This window comes from Dermacentor silvarum, chromosome 5, assembly GCF_013339745.2.
Source record: "Dermacentor silvarum isolate Dsil-2018 chromosome 5, BIME_Dsil_1.4, whole genome shotgun sequence".
NCBI classification, from domain to species: Eukaryota; Metazoa; Arthropoda; class Arachnida; order Ixodida; family Ixodidae; genus Dermacentor; species Dermacentor silvarum.
In genome coordinates this window covers 172,250,987-172,270,613 of record NC_051158.1, presented here as the reverse complement: position 1 = coordinate 172,270,613, position 19,627 = coordinate 172,250,987, and the positions used below count along the sequence as shown (strand labels likewise).

Genomic DNA, 19,627 nt, shown 5'->3' with positions numbered 1-19,627 from the left:
TGACAATGTGCATGCTGCATGCATAGATGCAGATTTATATACTGTGTTCACGCTAGCTTTCCACATGTGTGGAAGCAGCAAGGGCTGCTGCCATTAAGATGTGAGGCTTAGATAGGCAAGGTGCTGAATGATGACCAACCTGCTCTATTATGTAGTCACTGTCAGGCTTAGCCCCAAATATGTTGCAATCTAGGCAGAACTACATTGCCGCACCTCACTGCAGCTCATTTTTGAAGCATTAGGCATGTTGTTATTAATGTCTTGAAAGAGTGCTGCATTCACTCAAATGAAGTGAGGTGTCAGCAAGGAATTTGTTGCCTGGAAGCTGATGGGCATTTCAGTAGTGCCACTGATGTGGTGGCACAGTGACTGTGAAAAAAAAATGAGATGGGCAGCAATATGCACGTCAAGGTGATCACAACAGAGAAGAATAAACAACGAAATAATCTAATATTTGTGCATTTTTGCACAAGAAAGTAGAGAAGGGGCCCAAAGTGAATCGACGGTTTTCAGCACACAGCAAGCTTGACGGCTTCTGTAGCCATATTGCAAACCAATTCAAGGGTGGCTACATGACAAAATATGCCACAGAGTTCACATGCCACAGAAATAATTTGCAGAGCCCTTTTACATGTGGCAGGGTTTCCATTCATTGATCCGTGCATCAATGATAGAATCCGTGAACGTTGCTTTTGCTGCCCATGGGTACACAGGTGGCCATTTATTCTTTCATTGCTGTGAACGCAGCTATACCTCCAGTTTTTATGATGTGCATGAGATGGGAAAGACATGTACAACTCTTGAAAGTGAGCTTCTGGAAATGTACTAATTAAGAAACACAGCTCCTGACATGCAAGCATGACATCTGTTTTTCTCATTGATAAAGAACGCAGACCTATGAACCTTGTTAAGGTGAGATGTGGCTGCAGGGATCACTCACATGCAAAACATTTAGTTGCGATATATCTTTTGAATAAACCCAGAAAGCCTAAAACCCATTTTGCTAAAACAAAACAAAAAACAAAAAATAATAAAAAAAGATTTAAAAAACAACTTAAACTTTGTCACCTAGAAAGTACATTTGTATCCTCCCCCCACCTGAAAAAAGTCTTTATAACTTAGTAATTAATTATAAATTGACTATCTGAGCTACCTGCAATTTAAGCTATGGTTCAGTGTGTCGAAGACACTAGCGTGAATTTCGCAAACTTTCCCACCCTTACATCAGCATTTTGAGCTACCGAACTCTTGTGTGTCAAAAATGCCATGTTGGGCATTGTGAAGATAAACTAATATCTCCAAGTCTAACTCTTGTTCTGTCACTTGTTTTGCTTCTGTCCTCCTGGATTTTATGCTGGTTCTTTTTTTTTCTTTTATTCAAACAAAACTCGCAGCGCCATTGGCATTATTGCGAGGGGCATAATACAGAATAAAACAAATCGACAGAGTTTTGGCTCACAGCCTCAGCCGGTAACAAATTCCACTCCGATATGGTCCTCGGAAAGAAAGAAAACTTAAAAAGGTTAGTCCTGGGGGCATACTCCCGAACCTTGAGCACATGGTCTCTTCGGGTGGACAAGTAATATGGAGGACGCAGATATGACGAGGCCTTGATTCCAGTTTGATTATTATATATAGCGTAAAAAAAGCTTGAGGCGAAGATTTTTGCGGCGTTTGCTTAGAGGAGTCCATCCTAGATTTCTTTTTCATTCCGTTGCACTACCAAACCGATTGTACCGCCCCAGGACATACCTTGCAGCAGTAGACTGTATGCATTCCAACGATTTAATTCGTACAGAATGGGATTGCACAGAATGGGATCTGTTCTAAAACAAAGCAGCTCTATTTAAAGCATGCCAATTACAGAAATGAATTGAGAATATATTTGAGTCAGTTTTGAGAATATATTAAGCTAGCACAAACAGGACACTTATCACTGGAAAACACCAGAATGGTGGCGCTTGTTCTCTTGAGACTGAATGATGCAATCGTGCTGCTGCATGAACTTTGGGAAATGTCACCCTGTTTTCAATATGCTGCCCTTTTTGGTTGCATCGCTCGCACGCATAATAGCCAGTGTGGCCAACAATACATTTGACGTAGCTCCTTGCAGGAGCATCGCAAACCATGGCTCCAATGCTCACCCGAACATGAGCACCTCCTATGCTTAACCCCTCAGAGGTTAGGTCGGAGACTGCTTGCACATATGGCTCTAGGTAATCCTGCAGACATAGCGTCTTCCCTGCTCCACAGTACACACTGACAAGAAATGGCGGTGATGCCTCCACATTTTTATGCGGCACAAAATGGACCAAAAGGCAAGCTGGCTACTTTTGTAACGAGGGACTCCGTCAATGTTGCCTTGTAGCTTCAGTTCACTTGGAACTACTTGCCCCGGCTGCAACACTGGACAAATTCCTTCTGCAAGGCCAAAGTGCACAAATGAACCATTTTGCTCCACCTGAGCTTTGCGCTCAGTTTTCAAAACTGTCCTAGCATCTTTTGGAAGGTCAGAGATGCCTCTTCGCCGGCAGAAATTGAGGACATCGTTAATGCATGCATGCATCATATTATATTTGGAAGCAATTACAGCAAGCTCTTCACTTGCAGACAGTTGTTCGGAAAGTACATGAGAGAGCGTTGGACTACAAGTGAAGGCTATTCCCTCATCTGGCCCAGTGAAGCTGTCTGAAGCGAGAAAGTCATCAGACTCATCACTTGAATCGCTACCTTGGGGACCTCCTTTGTCACTTGAGCTGCTATCAGTCGCTGTGCTCACATGAGGACGTACCCGCACTATCTGATTGGCATTCTACAAAAGGAGCTTCTTGTCTACAGACGTCGTCAACAAAGGCTTCACTTCTCGAACGCTCGTTCAACCGTTTGAACGGAGGCTCACCACCGTCATCCATGGAAATTGAACTTCACGATTGTCTGCTGGTTCCCGGCTTCAGAGGCGAAAGTCGCTCTACACGAGAACTGTCGGCAGAGGTGAAGCTTGCAGCTTCGTCGTTAGACAAGGAAGGCCAACAAGCTGCGCGAGTCCTAGCTCATTCATTATCTTGTATTCCTTTCTTACGACTCGACATTTCCTCCACTTGGAGGGCATGATGAGCGAGAGGGATGAGTCAGATGCCGAAACCGCAATGCTGTAGCCCGTGCCGAAAAACGCAAGACGACGGGCAAGACGACGGCGAGGCGAAAGCGTGGACAGCAGCAGTGGAGTCAGTCACAGCAAGGATCAGCCGACCTGCCAACGCATGAGCCGAATTGAATCGAACCATGGAGGAAGAAAATTTTTTCGTGGAGGAAGAAAATTTCTTCCTCCATGAAGGAAGTTTTTATTGCGATAGCAATTATATGGACACTTCAAGCAGATTTCTGCCGTCGTCGGCGTGAGGTTCCGTATGAAGTCCAAGGGCGATAAAATCTTGCAACCGGGAGCAAGGGGAACTGGCGACGCAATCTTCCACGCGAAAGGAGCAAAGCGGGAAGGAAGCGCGAAAGGGAGGGGCGGGGGGGGGGAGGCGGCTTCTACTCTGCCAACAAATGCGTTCGTGTACTTTGCGCTTGGTTCTTTAATATGTTTGCGCCGGTACGGGCTGCCGGTGTTGTCGCGCGCACCGTACCTTGCAAGCGACCTCCAAACGGCTCTAACATCTGTATGCTGTGCATTGGGCCGCTCAGTTTTCCCTTGAAGCGATAAACCGCACGAACCTTCGCTCGCTCGCTGCGGCAGCTGCGCTTGCTGCCAGCGATTTGACAGTGGTTGTCTGCGGTCATCGAGTGTGATTTATTCATGTGTGCTTGTGCGCGCTGACACCACGCTTGTTAATTCAGTTAGTAGTGAATGTGTCCAACTTTATGCAGCCGATAAAGCTACTATCCCTACTCCGAATAGCTCTCTGCTAATTCGCTATCGCCATTGATGCTTCGCCTTTCGGGCGAAACTGCGACATTTTTTTTCCGTTCTTCCATGAAGCGAACGGATTTTTTAAAGGCCCGTTCGATTCGCCTGCACCACTGTGAACCAGTTCGCGCACCGATTCACGAAAAGCGCGGCACACGAAACAAATGCCGAAGTGCTGACCCGGTGCAGGTGTGTGTTTTGTCCGACCATTGTGCACGGCTTGCGTTAAATAGGTCTTGAGCTGCTGGTGTAATCGGCTTCGGAGACGTTAATATACCCGCGCTTGCCTAGACACGGCAGATAGCCGTAAGCTGGGTTTTAACGGCGCTTGTGCATGTGTGCTGTGTCGTCTGCTGCGCTGCTGCTTCGCACCTGTACCACAGTGTATTAGAATAATGTATGTGTACATTCTAGGACACTGTACCTGCACGACTGCACAAAGTCGGCACCGACAGTAGAAAGGGCGCAGCAAAATCGCGAACCAGCCCTGCACCTTTCCTGTATATTTTGAAACGAACGGCGGATTTCTCATAGGGTGTTCAAAGGCGCCATTGCTGCACCGCTGAAACGAATGAAACGTGTCAAAGCTTCACCTACACCACCTGCAAACCGTAGCGAAGCAACCACTAGTACACTCTACAGCCACGGAAAGCCGGATTGCGGATCGAATTAATACAAACATTAGTATACATTTTTTTTCGTTTTTGTCATTCAATGATTCTGGTGCGAGCCACGCGACTTGAACGCGCTTCCCGGTATGCTTGTTTTTATTGCGTATCATCCGCCGTAATTAGTTAAATAATAATGTACTTTTGCACTGGCGATTCGAGAGGTGACTCAAAAAAAAAGAAAAAAGAGAGCGTCGGTTCCTCGATTTCCTCTCTCTCCTTTCGTCCCGGAATTTGCGCCATCGCCATCGCCATCGACGACAGCCTTGTCTTGTGCGCAACGTGGTAACCGAGGAGACTGAAGTCAACGTGTGCGTGAGTATGCATTTTTTAATACGAGAGTTTTCTTGTCGTGATTGTACCTTATGTGCATTCTCATCTACGGGTCAACGTCGTGTGCGAGTATTTGCGTAGTTAATGGTGCGTGCCAAATATGCAGCGAGCGCACGTGTGGCTAGGCCCATCGGTCGCGTACTACGTGCGCTCGAGATGAGTTCAATCATGCGCGCATGTTATATACTCCGGAATGGCATTGACTAGACCGCTTTTTTGATGCACAGAAAGACGCTGGGCGTAGATTTCATGCACGACTTGCGCGATATAGCTACACTATAGATCTTGAATGAGGTCTGTCGGGGATCTATGCGCGTGTTACCCGGCCACAAGCACTTCATCTCCTGCATCGTTTAGGGCAGCGGAGTCTACACGCAACCGTGCCGGCCAGGAAATAAATTAGCCGTTTTCGCGAGAAATTCCGACGTCACTGCTGCGGTGGTGCCAAACAAAGCCATGTGGATTCTATGCGAAAATTAAAGCACCTGAACAATAATCTAAGAGACTTCTTTAGTGCTCGGCGTGGCCTAATGGGCCCCTGTTCGTCCAGTACGAGTGGTGCGTGTTAGTGCCACAAAATGAGATCACGTAACACTTCGCTTCAGCCACGTGTTGTTCAGAACTTAGCCTAAACTTTCACCAACTTCCGCTAGCTTTGCTCTCCATGGGAGACGAGCTTAATTGTACCTCGTGCAAAAGGATACATGCTCTAATGAAACCGCCGATTTCGCATGCTTGCACAGAAAGCTCCAGCCTTATGCAGTGGATCGACCACATGAATCAAACGGCGCATGTAAATAGCCGAGCGCTTGTGGCACACGTGGATCTTTAGCAAAACCTCTAAAACAGATTCGGTGCATAGAAAAAAACTTCTCAATTGCAGCGTGCCCTGTACTAGACGCGGAGACTAGGCGCAGAATGGCTCGTTATACGCGCGGCGATTCTGATGTCATGCCAGCTTCCTTAGGCAGAAATTATGAGATAATGTGCAGCAGTCAACACGCTTCTCGGCAAGTCATGAGGTGGTTTACGTCAGTAGTACTAGTTCTGCACCTAACTTTTGCACCAATTGCTTATTCGTGACAGTCGCGTTTCCACACAGACGATTTTTGTTCTTCGTGAGACTGAAATTTCATTACATATACAAAATTTATGGGTGTTAAGTTTCGTTAAGTAGCTGGTCAGGGAGGTTTGCCGCATGTTGCCTGCTCCTGGAATATGTGGCAAACCTCCCTGACCAGCTGCTTTCTACAGCAGGCAGCGACACAAGTTTATGCTAGTGCTCTCGTTGCAGCAGGTCACATCCCGACAAGTGAAGGCAGATTCTTACTTTTTTTTTCTAAAAGCACCAGGCAATTAACTGTGGTAAGTGTCATGCTCAACGAAGGCGACCCCAAAATGTGATCGTTCTGCAAAATTTGAGCAAGAACAGTGCAGTGATGAGTGCAAAACCTTTTTTTGAACAGGTGCAGCGAAATTATTCAGCACCCTGTAGAAGTTTGACGTACATATCACGGCTAACCTTATGCTCAGCTGTCTTAACTGACTGTTGAACTTGTACCTTGAACTCGTATATACCAAGTAAATCAAAAGAGTAGTATTGTCATCTCATTCAAACAGTTTAAGTTCAAGATTATGAGTTTATGAGGGCAGTAACTGCAATGCATTGTTGCAGCCCTTTCACTGTCTCATCGCTGTATCAAGTGCTCATATGCTATATGTACCAATTACTGTACCACGCTTTCCTTTTGTTTTGACCTAATATTGTGTCGCATTAATACGGTTCTTTTTTCTCGTATTATTGCAACAGCTAACATTGGATAAGTAGGAATGACATTGTGTTGTACCTAATCCTTGTACCTGTGACCACTACCCTCTGTAACAAAAAAAACCCTGATGGTATAGTGTCCCAGCTGTTATGTAACAAGCTTTAAAAATACACAGATAATTTTACACAAATAAAACCAAGTGCATGTTATTCAGAGTCCAGTTGAGAAATGGCCAGTAATTTATTATCCCTTGGCACCTAATTAGTTATAGCTAACTCTTTTAATTTAGTCATCTATCTGTTAGGGTGTTGATCAGGAAGTTGTATGATATATTAGAGTGACATGCTTCTAGCAAGGCCCACATCATGTTTTTTTTTCTCGTGGAGAGAAGCCTGCAAGTATGAAAACTGCCATGCGTCAATGCACTCGTGTGCAAAAGGTTGCTTTGCCATCCAACAGTCTCAGCGGGGAAAGTTAACTGTCCTTTCTGGGGTTTTACATGCCAAAACCAGTTCCGAGGAGCTGTTGGGGAGCTGTTGGTGCATTGTGTAAAGAATATTTATGTTATTGTCAATGACAGGGCCAGCTTGCTTACCCACTAAGACAGTTTCAGGGCCCTGCAATTCCATGCACATGATCTTTTTCAAATTTCATGGGGTGGGGGGGTTCATTACCGGAAAAAATAAGCACACAATGGTGTTCCTCACTGGAAACAGTTTGTTTTGGTGTCACTTATGATGCTCATTGCTTTGCTACTTGGATGACGTGCATCATGAATACTAGCACTTTTTCAACCAAACTCCAAAGAACATGCGCTTTGTTTTGTTTTTGTAGAGTTAACAGTAATTTACTGATGCAGAAGTACTTTTCTCTTTAGTGTCCCTTTAAGACCACGGTGGTCAGGACCAACACAGTTCGTTTGCCTCCCCCCCCCCTTTTTTTTCTTTAAAGTTTGTGTATGATGCACTCTGGTATAGCTGTTGAAAATGTTGCAATTATTGTTGACAACCACCATTGTTGCACATACAGGAAAGTAATCAAGCCTTCGCTGTTTATTATTATGCATATGCAACTATTTATTTTTATGCAACTAATTCTTTAGTGGCATTCTACAGTTCCTGAGTTATGTTAACTTGTACCACTGATACTTTGACGTCATCAAAGCTGTGCCAGCTTGTTCACAATGTCTGCGCAATTTGCTTTGGGCATTCACAGAGGTCACAAATATCTTATTCGTGACATTTGTCCGTTGAATGTAGCCTGCACAGCTTAACAGGTTGCTTGTCCTTCTAGTGTCTATTATAATCTGTTTTGAATATTTTTACTTTGTTCAAAGGCACTTATGATAAGGCAAAGAGGAAGGCCAAGAAGGCGGAATGCGAGTTGGCTGTGGACACCACGGAGCTGTCGGGTAATTGCTAGTGTTTTTTGTTTTTTTATGCTCATGCTTATGTGAAAGGGGAAGGCAAACTTGGAGCAGGGTTACATTTACAGAGCAGTCGCTCTGCCAACTGGGCTGACCAGGAAGCTAGAGGTGACAGCTTCAGGCTAAAGTGGCAAGTCGAAGTGCATGCAACAAAAGTTTTTTTCTGGCAAAGCTGCCGGTTTGAGGGGTTGAGTCTTATAAAAGATGCGACTTATAGACCAGAAAATATGGTACTCCCCATTAGGACACAATAGAATGGTTCCACCTCTCCTTCTATTGCTGGAGGTACCCTTGAAAGTCTTTAAGCACCTATGAATTTTTGTCACCGAGACCTGTACAAATCCTGATACTTTGCATTTACCATAGTGCTCTGAAACAACAAAATATGCCATAAATCTACCGCTTCTGCCGTGAAGTAAATATTTTTGTGTTACAGCAATGCTGCTGCGGGTGCAGCTGAGGCATGAAGTACGGGTCGTGTCTGAGAGGCTGGATGAAACTGAGCTCAGCCTGCCTTGTCGACGGTGCCTCCAGTTCTTCCTCGGCTACCTGCCGACAATATTAAAGAATTAGAGGCAGCCGTGCGGGATGAGGCTGTGGCTGCCACCTTGGTTTGTACTGCCCTTTTGTTTGTAATTATGAGGCTATGTAACATGTGGAAGTTCTGTGCTGTTTCATGAAACATGGTGTGGGTTCTATGTGAAGGAACTTTGCATCGCACACACTAAAGAGTTCATGGAAATAATTTGTTCCCTGCTGTATAGTTTCTAATGATATATTTGGACTGGACCTTAGTTTCTTTAACATGCATCTAAGCGTACACTAGTGTTCTTGCAATGAGACCTCATCGAAATGTGACCCTGACTGCCAGAATCAAATCTTTCACCTCGAGCTGAGCACCGCAACGCCATAGGCACTTAGCTGCCATAGTGGCTTGCTGAATCGGTGATTTCCAACAGCTCTCCGTAGAGATACATTCATGAAGCAGGAGTAAATCGTTAAGTTAATAAAAATCTATTGCTGATATAAAATGCAAACTGTGGCAGCCTTCTATAGAAGGACACAATGTAGAGCACTTGTGAATAAATTCTTCTTGTTAGACGAGTTGGCACATCGTGAATGATAAATAGCAGTGCAAACAAGTGAGACACAGTACAGGAAAAGGGGCGCAATGATGTTCTGTATATACTGTATTTACCTCATTTTAATCTACAGTTTTGTTTTCTAAATAATAGAGTTTGAAAATTGCATTGCAGTCGGATATGTAATGAAAACCACATTTGCAGCAAGTCTAGTGTACCTGTTGTCGAATTGCCTGATTGCACTAAAATTTTTTTTCGTGTGCTACAAGCCCATGAAACAAACTCCTAAACTATCCAGTTTCATGCAATGGTTCAAAGCATTTTCTAGAGCCCTAGCAATTACTTTAAGAATGTAAACCCACATACGCTGTGGCCCCTGTTACTTTTTATTCCACTACTCTGATTTTTCTGTGCTTTGTTTTATCTACCACTATTCTACATTATGTAAGAGAATTTATGCCCTTCATATTGAATAAGTGAAATACCCTATTTACTTATGTAATGGACACGCTCGCATAATGAACGCACCCCCAACTTTCGTCGTCAAAATTTCGAATTTTTTTTTCTCCCGCGAAATAAACACACCCTGAACTTGCTGCCGTGAAGTAGGAGAGACACAGTACGATGCGGCGTCCGATATGGCATTCAGTGGGTACGATTGTATCAGACGCTGAATTGTACGTGTGTCTCCTACTTTTATAGCGGTAGCATCATATGGACACTCCAGGTGCATTTTTGAAGTCGGCGCCAATGATCGCGGCTTTATCCCGCGTTGGAGGGAAGAAAGCGGGTAAGAAACGCGCCGTATTTCGTCGTGTGCATGGCGCCGTTGGGAGGGGAGGGAGGCGGCACAGCAACTGCACATTGCACGGCCGAGCGTGCCCTATCTTGAAAACGATCTGCGTCGGAGGCTGACCCCCGTATTCTTAAACACGCCTTCACTCGACGCTTCTCCTTGACTCAGCCAAGTCGTGGCGACGAGTTTTCCTTCAGTCAAGGCGCCGTTGCCTTTCATGAAGACTACTTCAGATTTCCTCCGCCAAGGAACGCCTTGAAAATGCGCCCTTGACTCGAGTGAAGTGCGCCGATCGAGAAAAGCGTCTGATATCGAGGCTATTCTTAAATGCGCTGAGCAAACGCCCAATTATGTAAGACAGATATGTGTTTCCGTTAATTTGGCTTCGTTATCAAACGACACCATGGCCCACTGCACAACTTTAGCTCGCCGGCGCTGCCACTGTTAGCGTTCGACTGATAGATCAAGCGGGAGCTGTGTTTGAGGTCTGGCAACGATCGCACCCCAACAGCTGGGGTGCGATCGTTGCCAGACCTCAAACACATGGCTGAGAAACAACAAGAAATTTTGCGCCCGCATTTGTGTGCGGCTCATTGTTTCCTTGTGCATAATTTTTGGTTCACGTTGCAGTTGTTAAACGTTGTTATTATGGATGATATTGTCCGTGTGTGTATTGTGACCGAGCCGGATTGACTTCGAAGGAGGCAACGCATGGAACGGCCGATGGGCAGCTTTGTTTAACTTCAAGATCGAGTGCTGCTGAAAGCCTTCTGAAAACAACAACACGACAGAAAATAAGGGTGAGTGAGCAGTTTATGCATGGAAGCATATTACGCTTTTGCGGTTTTCGTGAAGTTGCCGCCGCGCTATCAGTTCAGCGAGTCCGATCTATCCAAGCATGACTGGTTCCAGTTGCGTAGGCTGCGGGCATTAGCACCCGAAGCATAACATACTATTCGAGGCAGCATAGGATTGCGCGAGACGTTTTTTTTTTTTTAGTTGGAGTTTGTGGGAGGTTGAGCGCGACAATCTGTTATTGGTTCAGCTGTTTAAACATAAATGCACAAGGTACCGCTCCGCGTCTGTGTCCGATGATCATTCCAGTATCGCGTAATAAATTTTTCAGTAGAGAAGAAGCAGTAGTATACATGCGGCTGAATGCATATGGTTGAGTGCGTAACTCCAGCAGTTTTAAGGAAACAAACGTTTTTTAGTCCTGTACTTTGTTTTAGAAGCCGTGTTGGTTAGTCTGTTTGTTCAAATTGTAGCACAAATAGTCAGTGAACCAGCACTGGTGCCTGCATTTCCAGTGCTGCTTCACTTCACATATACGCTACGCAATGTTTTATTTTTACGAAAATTCACTTGTCAGTAGTTCATTACCAGCATTAGTGTTTTTTCGTCTTACCTTTTTCAATGTGCTATGTCGTAGCATCTCCTGCACTTACCATAAACTGTGCTTTCAAGTTCACGCAACGCCCAGATTTGTTTTTTTTAGTTGTGCTATGTCTTTTCGTTTCAGTTGCTTAGCTGCACTGAACTTAGCGTGCGCTGGAAATGGGCCTTGGAATGGGCCTTGGATGTGGGCCTTGGAAAGACCAGCTGACGGAAAAAAATCAACATCTGTGTTGCACGGTAAGACATGTGACTGACGGAAAAGCATCGATAGATACGGTGTCTGCCTGTTGGAAATGCACCATCTCGCTTCCCTGAAAGAACTTAGGTGATGCGGAAGTACTTGACTGATCAGCCCGGTAGTTAGTCTGTGCTTATTTTTCATACTTATCATTAATAATATTGACGTTATGTCTGGCCACATTGACAAAATGGTGAAATGCACGCCGTGTTATTTAAAACCGCAAACATGAAACAGATATGCCGTAATGAAATCAAACTCATATTTCATTCCTCTTTAACAGTCATATATAATTGTTTTGAAGAGCATAGTCATGATTATGATCTGCGAAGTCATGAGTTGCCCATAATGTGTTACGGTTGAGACGTGAGCTTTTTACTGCCCACAATTTGTAATGCAGCACTTAAGTATTTAGTGGAATGTTGAAGCTACTTTTGCATGAGCAAGTGTACATCAAGAAATATACCATAATTTTAATGCTTGATCTCAGCTTTGCTGAACTCATGTTAGTAATGCGCTTTATACTGTATTTATCTGCAGCCTGTTGTGGGATCCCACAAGACACGCTCTGTTCCTCGGTCAATTACTGAACTTCTGCAAGCCCCATGGAAGCCAACTGTGATCCTCATCGAATGGAACAAATTCATTGTTCCGGCCTTCATAATTAATCTTAAGCTGAAGGTAGAAACGGAGCTGAAACAGCGTATACTCTGTAAGGATTTACCGCTGCATACCGTTGGGTGGCCACACCCGACGGTATGCTATGGTCTAGAACACTGCTAGTCTACTGTCTAGAACACGGATGGTGTTTTATTATAGAATAGCTTTGTCAGTAGTACTACTACTTGTGTTTGTAGGATCAGAGTCCACGCTCTTTTTGCAATCCTATCAGAACACAAAAAGACGAGGATAATTTTAATTTATTGTTTCATAAATTGACACTTGGACTGACAAGAAATAATTCAGTGATACAGACTGCTTTATTAAATATGGCTTAAGAAAAGAAACTTGGATGAAAAATACAGACTTAAGCTGCTAGGTGCCTATGAAGGCAGATGTATGCAAAATGCCTTTAGTGGTGATGTTTGAGCTGTTAGGATGTCAGAAAGAAGATAGAGGTTTTAGCCAAAATAGTGCGACAACGACTACAGTGCAGCAGGACACATTAACTGGAGCTCCACTCTTCTCCGTTTGCACACCAACGCAAGCGCAGCACCCTTGAAAAGGCAGTTGCTCTGCGTGGTTGCGTTGGCAGCCTTGTTCCTGCATAAGAGAAGGGGTTGGTTATAAACATACAATGATGTTAGGGCGCATAAAAACTAGCTTAGGTACAGTATTCGTTTTCATCAGTTTACTTTTCGAAGTAAATACATTCGTTAAAGGTTTTCATTGTGTTCAGGAAGCCGATTTTTTTTTTACATTGATAAGCTCGGACTGTTTTCATTCATATTTGCAAAGATACAGTTTTAAGCTGGTCTGGCGTTTGCACAGCCAAACCGACATGCAGCAATCTAACACTTACATAATGCACTCACTAATAGCTGGAATGTGCTCAACAAATATATGTGATATATATCTGCTACAACTTGCTAGCGTTTTCTGTATTCGGAGCTGGGTCAACTGCTACAGCTTTTTTTTATCACAATAAAGATAATGTGATGTACAAAAACTATCCTCTCTTGTATTGTTATTCAATGTTTTGTATTGGAATAAAACATTACATTCCCTCTGTATACGTGCAGATATAATTATGAAAACCATTTCATGGTTGCTCACTTCCTCGTTGGGCTTGGATGTTCATAAGCATAAGCTAATTAAACTGAATATTTTGAAGCAAGGCTAACGTAACTATTGCTAACGACTGTAAATAGCAGCTACTGCCACACGTCCCATGCAAAATTACAGTATACTTTTTGTTTTCCCTAGAGCAACTAACTGCATGAAATTATAGAGAAACAGAAAAGTGAACGCACCTGGTTGTTTTTAGAGAAGCTCGCCTTGCGGTGGTGCGCTTCGCCATCCTTGGAATAGCGTAGTAAGTGATGCACCCGAGTACAAACCGCTCGGGCGGAGCTAGACCCGCATCCAGCAATCGACCACACAGGCAATACACCCACTAATGGCAGGAATCTTCGCAGTTGTTTTCTTTTCATAGGTTCGAAGTCCGCCGCAGTTATGTATCGTGCCGCGTTTCAAATGATGCTGCTTTATATGATCACCCGCGATAATCACGGCACTGGCGCTGATAGTAGTTTCGGAGCACTCGCACGAAGAATACACGTATGCAGGTCATCAACTGGCTCATGCACGGAATAAGACGACAGGTCACTGCACTAGCTGGCCGTCTTCTTGACAGGACGACCAATCTGTCTCGGCGCCACAGTAGAATTACTCCATTGCCGAAGCGCTCCAGAGGATTGCACAGGTCCGTAAAACGATGCCCTTGAAGATGCGCAGCATCGTTAACGAAAGAAAAGCTGCGGAGGCAACTGGCGTCCATCTGAAAAAGCCGACGAGGCGAGTGACAGATCACAACGCAGCCATGTTTGCGCACAAACTTCACTCAAGGAGCGATTCAAGGTAGCTGCGGGGCTACCTTGAGATTCTCGAGTAAAACGCTCGAGCTTTCCTTCACTCAAGGCGCGTTTCGAGTGTAGGGCGATTTGTGAAATGAAAAGCCGCCCTCAAGGAGCATTTCGAGTGGAGGGTCGAGTCGAGGTGCGTTTGTGAATACGGGGGTGAGTCTAGGTGCGACGGCAGCTTATACTTTTGAGCGTACTCCGTTATCGCCGCTCAGTTTGCGTTGAAGTGATACATGGCATGAAGGTCACTTCGCTCGCTGTTGCTGCAGCGCTTCCTCACACCAGCATTTCGACTGTGAGTGTCCGCGGTCATCGAGTGTGATTGGTTCATGTTTGCCTGTGCGCGCTGACACCATGCTGGTTAAATTACTTTGGAAGTTTATACAGGCGATAGAACTACTATCCTTACTTTGTATTGCTCTCTGCGCATTTGCTATCACAATCGATGGTTCGCCTTGCGGACGAAATTGCGGCTTTCTTTCAAACAAATCATTCAAAACAAATGATTCAAAATTTTACCCTGCATAATAAACGCACCCCCCCCAACTTGCGCATGTTTTCAAAGGAAAAAAGTGCGTTCATTATGCGAGTAAATACGGTATTGTAATGGGGGTGCCCCATTTTCCATGCCGTAATGACAAGGGTTGGGAAAGTTGGTCAAATTGCGAACAGCTCGAACCATTGCATTGAACATACATGGCAAAAACAGATGCTGGCCATAGAGAGAACATGGCCCCCGTGAAGGGGAAATAGCATTGTTTAATGTTTTTTCACCTTGGTTGCCATCAGTTTTGTTTTTTGACAGGCTTTTTCCCACCCAGTTTAAACCCACAATGAATGTAATGCAGACCAAAATAGTGTTGTTGAAGGGGTTATATGTTCTGCCTCCCCCATGAAGCCTTGTTCACTGACATAGTCGTTGACCATATGCCTGTTGTAGCTAAATGAAATCAATAATAGTCAGTGAACAAGGCTTCTGTGTAGAAGCCAAAACATCCTTTCCACAAGCAAGTCGAAGCAAGTGTCAAACCTTCCGATGTCTTACGTGGTTGCTTTCTGTGCCATAATGTTATGAGAGGGAGAAAGCTAAACGAAACCTGGCTGTAGAAAAACTAGTATAAATGAGGTATTTAGTGCACTCTGGGGTTTGCTAGTATATTTCTGGGGTTTTAGAGTCCGGAACCTTCACGTAAAGGGACAGACAACTGCTCGGAACATGAATTGAGAAAACCGCTTGTGCAAAAATGACCTATCCTACTGGTTAAAGTAAGCCATGTTTTTCTCATTAAATGGGGATTTATATTTTTAATTCTTCCCCAAAAGTTGCGAAAAATGACCCTTGGCGCGCCACATGGCAAAAACATGAAGATGCATAAGTGGCCTGAAGAGGAGGGCAAACTGGAACAACTTGGTATTGATTCATGGTAAATAAGGAACAGCGCACTGAAAACGTAGACGAAGGGAGACTTGACACACCACAAGTGCTGACTTTCAACTGGAAAACTTATTGAATGAACGAGTTTATAAACACTTGAGCTGTGCATGCACTTGCAAGGCAGTGAACAATTCATGACATGCACTCGTGGTTAGATCAGGTGATACTAAACAAGAATGAATTAAAAAAAAACATCACACTGCTCGGCTGTCAACGATTTGCGGGGTCTAAAAAGGAAATTTCTCTTTCTTGGAAGACTATTGTAGGCTGACTAATGCAACCTGGTCCGGCTTTCTGTATTCTATAGGCCTCGCAAATTTCATGAGTCAATTGGTCTGTGTGGCGAAAAAGATTTTCGGTCTGAGAGAATTCTGCAGTGCACCCGAATTGCCAAAAGCGAGGTGCAAACAGTGCATTTTGGTGCTCCCTGAGGCGCACGTTTACACACCGCCCTGATTGTCCCACGTACACTCGGCCACAGGTGAGGGGGTTGCTGTACACGATTGCAGTGGCGCAAGGCACACGCATATTAGTGTGCCTTACAGGGCAGACCTTTGTTGCATTTGCACCTTTCTCCACACATTTTGTAACTGCTGTGCAGATGCTACGGACTTTCTGGCTGAAAAAAAAAATCTATGCCATGCCACGATCCCCCCCCCCTTTTTTTTTGTTTCAACCTGTCCGAACGCTAGTGTCCATAGCATGCTTCAATTCTTGCACGAACTTTCCACAAGACAGCATGCTATTGGCGTCTTAAGGAAAGCTTGTGCGAAGAGTAAAGTTTGGAGAGTAAAGATGCGGCACCAAGAAGCACGCCGTTAGCCATACATCCACTAGCGTTCGCACAGGTTGAAGGGGGGGGGGGATCGTGCCATGGCATAGATTTGTTTTGTTCTTTTCAGCCAGAAAGAAAGTAGGTAGCGTCTGCCCTGTAAGGCACACTAACATGTGTGTTTGCCTTGCGCCACTGCAATTGTGTACAGGACCCCCCTCACCTGTGGCCGAGTGTACGTGGGACAATCGGAGCAGTGTGTAAACGTGGGCCTCAGCGAGCACCAAAATGCACCGTTTGCGCCTTGCATTTCGCAATGCATTGCCATGACTGAGAGTGCACTGCAGAATTCTGTCGGACCGAGATTCTTTTTCGCCTCACAGACCAATTGACGCATGAAATTTGCGAGGCCTATAGAATACAGAAAGCAGGACCAGGTTGCATTAGTCAGCCTGCAATAGTCTTCTTAGAAGAAATTTCCTTTTTAGACCACGCAAATGATTGACAGCGGAGCAGCGCGATGGTTTTTATTTTGTTAATTCATTATTGTTATCACCTGATCTAACCACGAGTGCATGTCATAAATTGTTGACTGCCTTCCAGGTGTATGTGCAGTTCAACTGTTCATGAACTCGTTCATTCAATAAACTTACCAGTTGAAAGTCCGCACTTGGGGTGTGTCTACGTCTCCCTACGCTTTCAGGACACTGTTGCTTATTTACCATGAATAAGAGGCCTATCACATGGCTTTCTATTATTGTATGGGTTTCATGGTATTCTTATTAGTATTGAAATGCAGTCCACATTTTTCTGTTATTTTTTTTTACCTTACAATATGCTGATAAGCCTTCGTTTGTAGTGAAAGTGGCACTGCCTTTGTTTTTGATGAGCTGGCTTGGTAAGTCTATCGACAGAATAATGATAACGGGGGCCAGGCAGCCATGATGTAGGTGTGTATTTGGGGGAAAAACGCTGTACAAATGTAAGAAGGTCTGTACGACAATGCAAACTTATTGTACCAGCTTTATATCTTCAAAAGTGGTTGAAAAGGCCAAAATGTAGGCAGTTAACTGCAGTTGCACTCACTCCTGTGAAGCAGAATGATAGGCTGCTTTCACAATTTGCGAAGCTGCAGGTGCAAACATTGCTAAGGGTTAACTTTTGGTTACCACAAAACTACGTCTTTAAAAACTGGTTGTCAGTCGCTTTAACGCAAAATGTGAAGGTCTGAAAATATCATGTCGGTATGCCTTTAAGCTGTTTTGTGCCACAAGTATGTAGATCTGGCTTTCCTGCACTCTAATGTCACATCCCCTAATTATGCATTGGGAATTTGCATGGGAGTAGAGTTGGTGCGCTTACAAGTGATAGTGAAAGCTTGGAGAGGTAGTTACTATGAAACATAGTTACTGTGCTAAGGGTTATGAAACACAAACATGAAATGCACAGAACAGACAAGACCTGATGCACTTCGTGTTTGTGTTTATTCCAGTAACGCTAAGGTGTTGTAGAGCACATTTACAATTAAAGGGCGATCGTATCCCGGCCCCGGAGGCCGCATTTCGATGGAGGCGAAATGCAAAAACGCCCGTGTGCTTGCGTTGTAGTGCACGTTAAAGAACCCCAGGTGGTCAAAATTAATCCGGAGCCCTCCACTACGGCGTGCCTCATAATCAGAACTGGTTTTGGCACGTAAAACCCCAGAAAGAAGAAGACAATTAAAGGGCATTGCGTCACAAACCTCTTCCAGCAAAAATGTTTTGCTTTGCACTCAGCTAAAAATTCACTTCACTTGGCAATAAATTATATTCTGGTAGTATTGGGTAGATTTTTCAACTTGAAAACATTGCCGCATACAATGTTCATTTCCACATCTCTGGCAATTTTTGTCTTTTGCAGCGCAAGCACCTCCTGCAAATAGGAGGGAAGTCACTGCGCGAGGTGGCATCGTATGCCATGAAAGCTGTAATGGCGCACCCCGTCCAAGTGCTTTACAGCCTTCATAGCAGGAAGGGGAAGAGGGCATTCATCAATTTGAAGTTATGCCGGATAGTCACAGGTAAAGCTTCCTCAGTCATTCTTTTGCATTGTTGAAGTATTGTGTGTACAGCCGAACTCCTCTACAGCGAAATGGCTTGCATAACAAGAGGTTGTCCTTGCCAAAATCGTGTCTTTCATATAAATTGTCAACTTCTACAACGAAGAAATTTGGGCGTCCCTGTTGGCTGATTTCATTTTTTACAATGAAAGCCACATACTCAGTCACCACTGCCCTTGCAAAAATTGCGAAAGTGTGCTCTGCACTAGCACCAATGGCAGCTTAGGTGAATTGCTTGACGAGCATGCCGATGAATTGCATCACACCAGGCAGCTTACACATTTAGCATCAGCGGGTGAGACAGTTGAATATGTCTCGGTTAGTAAAGACATGGTGTGATCATCACTGATGACGTTAACGCTATGTTAGGGTGAAAAAACAAGAATGTCAACGAAGGCAACAGGGATGAAGATCCTGTAAATGGATCAAGAATTTTCATGGCGGGGAAGGCGATAGCATTTAATTATCCGCAGCATTACTTTGCGTATCCTGCATTTCGCCGCTGAGCATGCTGTGAACCTCGGATTCAATAAGGTTGGCTGCGGTTGCAAATTCTGTCAGATAAACTGTGTGCTAGACTTAGCAACTTATTTCACTAAGTCTCTTGAAGGTTTTCTTTCGTTGAATGTGTTTGCCTGCTCTATTGTGGGTGATCTTTACGGTGCATGCTGTATGTACTAATTGTGGTCTTTGCATGTTTGTGTGCAGATTTCATCTATGCGAAAGGGGGGGGGGGCGACCTGACACAAGCACAGGACTTCATTAAGTGGTTGCCAGGGTCTGTGGACAGCGGTGGTGGCAGGAAGAGGCGTTTCACGGCAACGTTTGCAGCAGAGCAGCCCGATGATCCCTCCCTTCAGGGCAGGAATCATTGCCTGCCCACTGCTGCCCTCTCCCTGCCCCACCCTTGCCCTCAGGTCCCTTACAAGTCCACCGTCGGCCCCTCCTGTCCGGCTGCTGCTGCCCCTGCTCCTTCCCCTGCTGCAGCCCCTGCCGCCCCTGCCCCTCCTCCTGCTGCTGCCCCTGGAGCTGAGCACCCCTACTGATGCCTGCATCAGTTCAAGAATTGTATTGTAAATAGTAAAATAGTACTGTAAATAGTATACTAAATAAATTATAT

At 44.7% G+C, this 19,627-nt stretch overlaps 1 long non-coding RNA gene across 1 annotated transcript; it reads left to right on the top strand.

The window, feature by feature from the left end:
* Positions 1-4,848: 4,848 nt before the first annotated feature.
* Positions 4,849-19,327, top strand: LOC125945285 (uncharacterized). Its single transcript, XR_007466780.1, has 5 exons — positions 4,849-4,893; positions 8,017-8,091; positions 8,543-8,717; positions 18,309-18,468; positions 19,216-19,327. It is a non-coding gene; the product is annotated as an uncharacterized LOC125945285 (long non-coding RNA).
* The last annotated feature ends 300 nt before the right edge of the window (positions 19,328-19,627 follow it).